We start from the raw sequence: 8,166 nt of genomic DNA, 5'->3' as shown, positions 1-8,166 counted from the left end.
TGGGTATACAAAGTTCGGCCCGTCCGAACTTAACGCCTTTTTACTTATTTCAAGTTAAAGTTAATATACTGTAATATAACGCCTCTTAAATTTTTCTTTATTCCAGGATCGAGATTTCAAAGATTAAACATACTATTTCTTAGGGTTAATAAATCTTTGTGTTTTAGATCCAATTTTGAAAACCAAGTGTTTGGTTTCAGGATAAAATCGCTTCATTAATATTACGAAAGAAAATCTTTTATATTAGGACAAAAATTTTTTTCAGTGCACAATCGATTAAAAACTAGCTGAATCACAAGCATTGTTTGTATACAGTTCTCTTGAAATTTTATCTTCTCTCAACTTTCTTCATTTATTTCTAATCTTTGTACTTGGTGCCTCTTTAAAGAGTCGTTTGAAAAGAGGCGTTGGGACCGCAAGCAATACGCGAGCCTATTTTTTTTTTTTTTTGAGATAGTAAAACTATTTGAAAATAAATTTAAATACAAATCTGAAGTTCAGTGATATTTTTGGTAAAAATATGGTGCTAAACACATGAAGTTATCAAAGTGCATAGAAGGGAGTCAATTATTCAATATAACAACAACAAGCGTAACAATTTTAAACAGACGGCAGATTTATACAAAGATAAACCTACCACCAAAAAAATGACTAATATGTGCAACGTTAAGCGATAACAATGTGCCCATTTGATAATTACTTAAATGATACCACACAGAAAGAAAAGTGTTACAAAATCTCAGCTAAATCGTATAAGAATTGTGCTCTCTAGTGGCTCAAGAAGTCAAGATTCAAGACCGGTTAATATGACAGCTATATCAGTTTATAATCCGATTTAAACCATAATCTGATATAGCTGCCATATAAACCGATCTTGAATCTTGATTTCTTGAGCCACTAGAGGGCGCAATTCTTATACAATTTGGCTGAAATTTGGCATGCGAAGTTTCGTTATGACTTCAAACAACTCTGCTAAGTATGGCTCAAATCGGTCCATAACTTGATATAGCTGATATATAAACTGATCTTGAATCTTGACTTCTTGAGCCACTAGAGGGCGCAATTTTTATTCGATTTGGCTGAAATTTTGCACGACGTGTTTTGTTATGACTTCCAACAACTGTGCCAATCGGTCAAGAATCTGATATAGGTCCCATATAAACCGATCTCCGGATTTGACTTCTTGAGCCCCTGAAAGCCTTAATTATACCCTACACCACTACTGTGGTACAGGGTATTATAACTTAGTGAATTAGTTTGTAACACCCAAAAGGATGAAAGATAGACTCATTGATAAGTATACCGATCGACTCAGTATCACTTTCAGATTCGATTTAGCTATGTCCGTCTGTCTGTCTGTCCGTCCGTCTGTCTGTCCCTGTTAATTTGTGTACAAACTACAGGTCGCAATTTTCATCCGATCGTCTTCAAATTTGGTATGGGCATGTTTTTCGGCCTAGAGACGAAGCCTATTGAAATTGGAAAAAATCGGTTCAGATTTGGATATAGCTTCCATATATATGTTCGTCCGATTTGCAGTAATAATGCAATTAAGAAGTCATTTATTAACCGATTCTCGCGAAATTTTGCAGGAACAATTTTCTTCTGACTCTCAATATTACTGGTGAATTTGAAAAAATTCGGTTCAGATTTAGATATAGCTCCCATATATATGTTCGACCGATTTCCAGTAATACAGCAGTAAAATGGTCATTTGTTGACCGATTCTCTTGAAATTTGTTGGGAAGGATTTTCTTATAACTCTCAATATTATTGGTGAATTTCATAGAAATCGGTTCAGATTTGGATATAGCTCCCATATATATGTTTGTCCGATTTGCAGTAATACAGCAATAAAATGGTCATTAATCAACCGATTCTTTCGAAATTTGGCAGGAAGGATTTTCTTATGACTCTCAATATTATTGGTGAATTTCATAGAAATCGGTTCAAATTTGGATATAGCTCCCATATATATGTTTGTCCGATTTGCAGTAATACAGCAATTAAATGGTCATTTGTTAACCGATTCTCTCAAAATTCGACAGGAAGGATTTTCTTATGACTCTCGATATTACTGGTGAATTCCATAGAAATCTGTTCAGATATATATACATATATATATATATATATATATATATATATATATATATATATTATATATATATATATATATATATATATATACATCGCCCGATTTTCACTCCTAAACCCACTGCAAGCGCATTTATTGACCAATTTTATACAACGCTTTCCTCGACGAATCCCACAATATCCATAAAGTTTGGTCGAAATCAGTTCAAAGTTAAATATAGCTCCCATGTATTTGCTCGTCAGATTTTGGATAATTTGTTGTTATTTGTCAACCGTTGTTATTACATTTTGAACATATTTGCTTTGATCGAAATTTAATACGGGAATTTTAATAATCTATCTGGACACATAAAAATTGTTTCAGAATTAGATGTTGCCCCCCCTTTTGTTTTTATAGGGTAGGTGTAGGGTATTATAAAGTTGGCACCGCCCGACTTTTGCCTTTCTTTACTGGTTTTCATTTCGATTTGGCTGAAATTTAGCACATGGTGTTCTGTAATGACTTCCAACAAGTGTGACAAGTACGTTCCAAATCGGTCAAGAGCCTGATATAGGTCCCATATAAACCGATCTCGCGATTTAATTTCTTAAGCCCTTGGAAGCCGCAATTTTCATTCGATTTGTCTGAAATTTTGTACATGGTGTTCTGTCATGACTTCTAACAAGTGTGACAAGTACGTTCCAAATCGGTTAAGAGCCTGATATAGCTCCCATATAAACCGATCTCCCGATTTGACTTCTTAAGCCCCTGGATGCTTAAATTTTCATCTGATTTTGCTGAAATTTTGCACATAGTTTTCAGTTATGACTTTCAACTAGTGTGCCAAGTTCGGTCAAGAACCTGATATAACTCCCATGTAAGCCGGTCTCTCGATCATCTTTGTGCGGTTCCTAGAGCTTTTTTATTTGTTGGTTTGACAGGAGTTTGGTATGCTGAATAGAATTATGCCCTTTAGTTTGTATAAATTTCTAGCAGAATCCATGGTGGTGGGTTCCCAAGATTCTGCCTGGCCGAACTTAGCACGCTTTTACTTGTTATACCCTCCACCATAGGATGAAGGCATACTTATTTCGTCATTCTGTTTGATCGTCATGTCATTTTAAGTCGATAAAGCCATGTCCGTCCGTCCGTCCGTCTGTCCGTCCATCCGTCTGTCTGTCGAAAGCACGCTAACTTTCGAAGGAGTAAAGCTAGCCGTTTGAAATTTTACACAAATACTTCTTATTAGTGTAGGTCGGATGGGATTGTAAATGGGCCAAATTCGTCCATGTTTTGATATAGCTGCCATATAAACCGATCTTTGGTCTTGGCTTCTTGAGCCTCAAGAGGGCGCAATTCTCTTCTGATTTGACTGAAATTTTGCACGTGGTGTTTTGGTATCACTTCCAACAACTGTGCTATGTATGGTTCTAATCGGTGCATAACCTGATATAGCTGCCATATAAACCGATCTTAGGTCTTGACTTCTTGATCCGCTAGAGGGCGCAATTCTCATCCGATTTAACTGAAATTTTGCATGAGGTGTTTTGTTATGACTTTCAATAACTGTGCTAAGTATGGCGCTAATCGGTATATAACCTGATATAGCTGCCATATAAACCGATCTTGGGTCTTGACTTCTTGACCCGCTAGAGGGCGCAATTCTCCTCCGATTTGGAAGAAATTTTGTACATCGGCTTCTCTTATGACCTTCAATATACGTGTCTAATATGGTCTTAATCGATCTATTGCTTGATACAACTCCCATATAAATCTATCTCCCTATTTCGCTTCTTGAGCCCTTACAAGGCGCAATTCTTATCCGAATGTACTGAAACATTACACACGGACTTCTGCAATGTTCAGCATTAATTTATGGTCCAAATTGGACTATAACTTGATATAGCAATGGCATAACAAGTCTTATTCAATATTCTTTGTTTGCCTAAAAAGAGATACCGCGCATAGAACTCGACAAATGCAATGCATGGTGGAGGGTATGTAAGATTCGGCCCGGCCGAACTTGGTTTTTAGTTAATTGACTGCGACAGAATATTTGTCCCATTAGCCGAGCTTAGAATAGCGTTACAAGCATCTCGATATTTTGCATTCCTTCTAAAATCTCTGACACCAAGTTTCAAGATGATCTTTCCATCGGGCTTATGGTGGTCCCAGTTCTTTTTGCTGGAGCTTTTTCACTTATTCTGACAACATGATCTAGCCGACGCAACCGTTGTATTTTGAAACGTTGAACTATCATCGTCATGCGCCTATATTGTCCATTAACGCTAACTGGTCCATATAACAACAACAACACGGGTAGTATGAGTGTCTTATATAGTATGATCTTCGTCTGTCGAGAGGTGGCCTTGTTTCTAAACTGCTTACTTAATCCAAATTAGCATGTCAGTATTATTCTTTGCTTCATTTGAAAACTGTTCGTTTCGGTTATGGCGGTGCCGAGGTATATAAAGTTGCTGACTATCTCAAAGTTATGGCTCCCAATTTTCTCCTTTTTCTTTATCTGCTCGGCTGTACAAGGCGTATTGGGAGTTGAAACCATCCATTTCGTCTCATCTGCATTTACGGCCAGACTCATTTTCACTGACTCCCTTTCGATTCTTTCAAAGGCAGCAGTTACTACTTCCTATGACCGACCTATGATGTCGATGTTGTCGGCATAGGCGAGTAGCATGTGTTCTCTTGTGATTAGTGTGCCATATCTATTCACATCTGCATCTCGTAAAATCTACTTCAGTAGGATATTAAAGAGATCATACGATAGGCTATCTCCTTGTCCTTCCTATTCGTTCCTATACTAATGAACGCGTATCAGCAAGTGTCATCCTGCAGAGTCTTATTAATTTTGCAGGGATACCAAACTCAGACATGGCTTGAAATACCTTTGATCGTAAAGGAGTATCGAAGGCGGCTTTGTAGTCCACAAGGACATGGTAAGTGTTGATTTGTCCTTCTCGGGTCTTTTCCAGGATTTGGCGCAGTGTGAATATCTGGTCCAGGGTGGATTTACAAGGTCTAAAGCCGCATTGATAGGGCCCAATTATCTCATTGACTTAAAATTTTACTCTTTCATACAGTACGCTCGAGAGCATCTTGTATGCGATGGGGAGGAGACTTATTTCACTGTAGTTGGCACATTCCGTCTTGTCTCCTTTCTTGTGTACGGGACATAGTATGCTGAAATTCCAATCATCGGGTATGCGTTCTTCTAGCCAGATTGCGCAGACAAGCTGATGCATACGTCTTATCAGTGCCTCGCCTGCGGTCTTAAATAGTTCAGCGGGTAACCCGTCGGCTCCTGCTGTCTTGTTGCTCTTTAGTCGGGTCACTGCTACTTGGACCTCATTCTGACTAGGAGGTAAACATTCTACACCATCATCAGGGATTGGTTCTGCGGTATCCTCTTCGCCGCCCACATCGGACACTAGCAGTTGGGTAAAATGTTCTATCCATATCATCAGCATGTTATCTCTGCCAGTTACCAGATTTCCTTCTTTGTCCCTGCAGGAGGATGTGCCTGGAGCAAACCCATCGGTTTGATGGTTAATTCTTTGGTAATATTTCCGGACTTCATTCTGGTTCCTGAACATCTCGATTCGCTCCCATCCACGTCTTTCCATTTTCATCTGCTTATTGCGAAAGAGACGTTTCTCCTCTCTACTTTTTTCCCGATACCTCTCCTTCATATGGCGCGTTGCTACTGACTGTAATGTTGCCCTGTAAGCCGCACTCTTGGCTTCAGTAGCTTTTCGGCACTCCTGGTCGTACCATGGGTTCTTTGGGGAAGGCTTTTGATTCCTAAAAAACTGATGTAGCGGCTCATTCCATGTAGTGGACAATGGTTTGTCATTGCGCTGCTATACTATTGGGACAGGGAGGGCTTTCTTCAAGCAATTTTGTTAGCCAAACCACCTGTTGCGTTTGAAGGTTTCCGACATCCACCTTCGGTGCAGTGTCAGATCGCACTTTCCTCGCCATGTTCAAACGGGTGTGAAACTTTGCTGCAACGAAGTAATGATCTGAATCGCAACAAGGTAATGATCCGAATCTATAATCGCTCCACGGATGGATCGTACATCTAACACGCTGGATGAATGCATTCAATCTATGGTTAGGTTGGCAGACTGCCACTTAAACCTAGTCAATTAGACGTTTTGGTCCATTGTAATACCACTGGAACAGAAGAAGGAAGATGCCATCTGGTTCCTACAGTTGAACTATTCAGATCGTTTCAAAATGCTCAATAACTTATGAATGTTCACATCCGCCAAATCAGACAGGTTCTCAAAGAAATGAGAACCTAAAGTGGAACTCCGTCTGACTGCTAATGCGGGACACACACACAGAAGGTGTTCTATAGTTGCTTCTTCTTCGATATCCTCACAGCTTCTGCAAAAGTCGTTGCTAACCTTCAGTCTGTCAGCAACTTTTCCGATTAGGCAGTGACGGATACAATGACTGAGACGTGTGTTCTAGCCAATGACACCAAAGCAGTAGACCTCTTCAATTCTAGATTAGGCTACATAGTTTAAGAATACTCACAGCCCCCTTCTTTGTGACCATCTATCATTCGTTGTCCTTCAGGCCTGGTCCTGGAAACTTAGCTTACATGTTGCTAGAGGCATACCCACAGATTCCAGCATCCCTGGAATGTGTAGAGTAGTTCCTAGTCTCGCAAGCTCATCCGCTTTACAATTCCCTGGGATATTTCTGTGTCCCGGCAGCTAGAAGAGGTGAATTTTGAACTGTTCAGCCATCTTGTTGAGAGATCTGCGACAGTCGAGGGCGTTTTTGTGTTCAGAAATACGTTCTCCTGGGATTAAATTGCTGCCTGGCTGTCTGAGAAGATATTTATGCCAGTCGTTGTTATGACATTATATCTTAGCCATTTCACCACTTCCTTAATTGCAAGGATCTCCGCTTGATACACACTGCAGTGGTCGGGTAACCTGTTCGATATGACCAGTTCTAGATCTTTAGAGTACACCCCAAAGCCCATCTGGTCGTCTATTTTGGAACCATTCAATGTAACTTCTGTTGTCGGGGATATAGTTGTTCCAATCGGTTCTATCAGGAATAGTGGTATAGTACTTTTTATCAAAAAGCTGCTCAGGTAGGGTGTAATCTACGCTCCTGGAACATCGTATATTGTATCAAGGATAACACAGTTAGAAAATAAGAAAGCTCTCTTAACCTCACGCCAGTGGTCGCTGCAATTTGGGTAGCCACAATGTCCAGAGGCATAAGAAGAAGCATTAAATTCAGTGGAGTCGTCCTCAGTGCGGCTGCGATGCACAAACAAGCCATCCTTTAGATCCGGCTAAGAATTGAGCAGTAGGTGGATTTTTGTAGCGCCGTCCACCAGACCACAACACCATATAGCATTAAAGGTCTGACAACTGCAGTATAAACCCAATGTATGACACGCAGTCTAAATCCCCAACTTTCGCCAATGGCTCTCTTGCAGGTGTATAGGGCAAGAGTTGCCTTTCTTGCCCTTTCCGAAATGTTGGATTTGAAGTTCAATTTCCTGTCCAACAAAACACCCAGTTATTTTGCGCTTTCTGTAAATGGAACAATCTCTCCTCCCAAGGAGACAGGTTCCACTGTAGGCAAGTTGCATCTCCTGCTGAAAAGAACTACTTCTGTCTTGCACGAATTTACGCCTAGACCACTTTCGGAAGCCCACTATGCTGTTACATGTAGAGCTCTTAGAGTGCTGGGAAACTTCCCCTAACCGCAATTGCCACGTCATCAATTGTGACCACTTTTATCGATTGCGACCACGTCATCAATTGCGACCGCGCGACCACTTTTACCCCTTTTTCTTCCAGAGACAATAAAATATTGTTAATGGCTATATTCCAAAGTAGAGGAGACAGTTCTACTGACCCAACTTTTAAGATCCACAGATCCCAAACCTGCCGTAATGCATCTTTTAGTAAGTAAGTTATTAATAAACTTTCTTACTGTAAAGTTGATGCCTAGAAACCCCAACTCCTTCATGATTGACGTCGGTCAAGAAATGCTACCATTGTATATTTCTTTACAGCGAGAGTACCCTCTATGTA

General features: G+C 40.0%; 1 protein-coding gene across 1 annotated transcript in view; it reads left to right on the top strand.

Moving 5' to 3' along the window:
* Positions 1 to 452: 452 nt before the first annotated feature.
* Positions 453 to 8,166, top strand: part of LOC106093860 (uncharacterized) — a 28,448-nt gene continuing 20,734 nt past the window's right edge. Inside the window, exon 1 of the mRNA XM_013261024.2 lies at positions 453 to 512. The gene's annotated coding sequence lies outside the window, so the exon portion shown is untranslated. The remainder of the gene's footprint in view (positions 513 to 8,166) is intronic.

Source organism: Stomoxys calcitrans, chromosome 5 (genome assembly GCF_963082655.1).
Source record: "Stomoxys calcitrans chromosome 5, idStoCalc2.1, whole genome shotgun sequence".
NCBI lineage: Eukaryota > Metazoa > Arthropoda > Insecta > Diptera > Muscidae > Stomoxys > Stomoxys calcitrans.
This window is presented reverse-complemented; position numbering and strand designations above follow the sequence as displayed.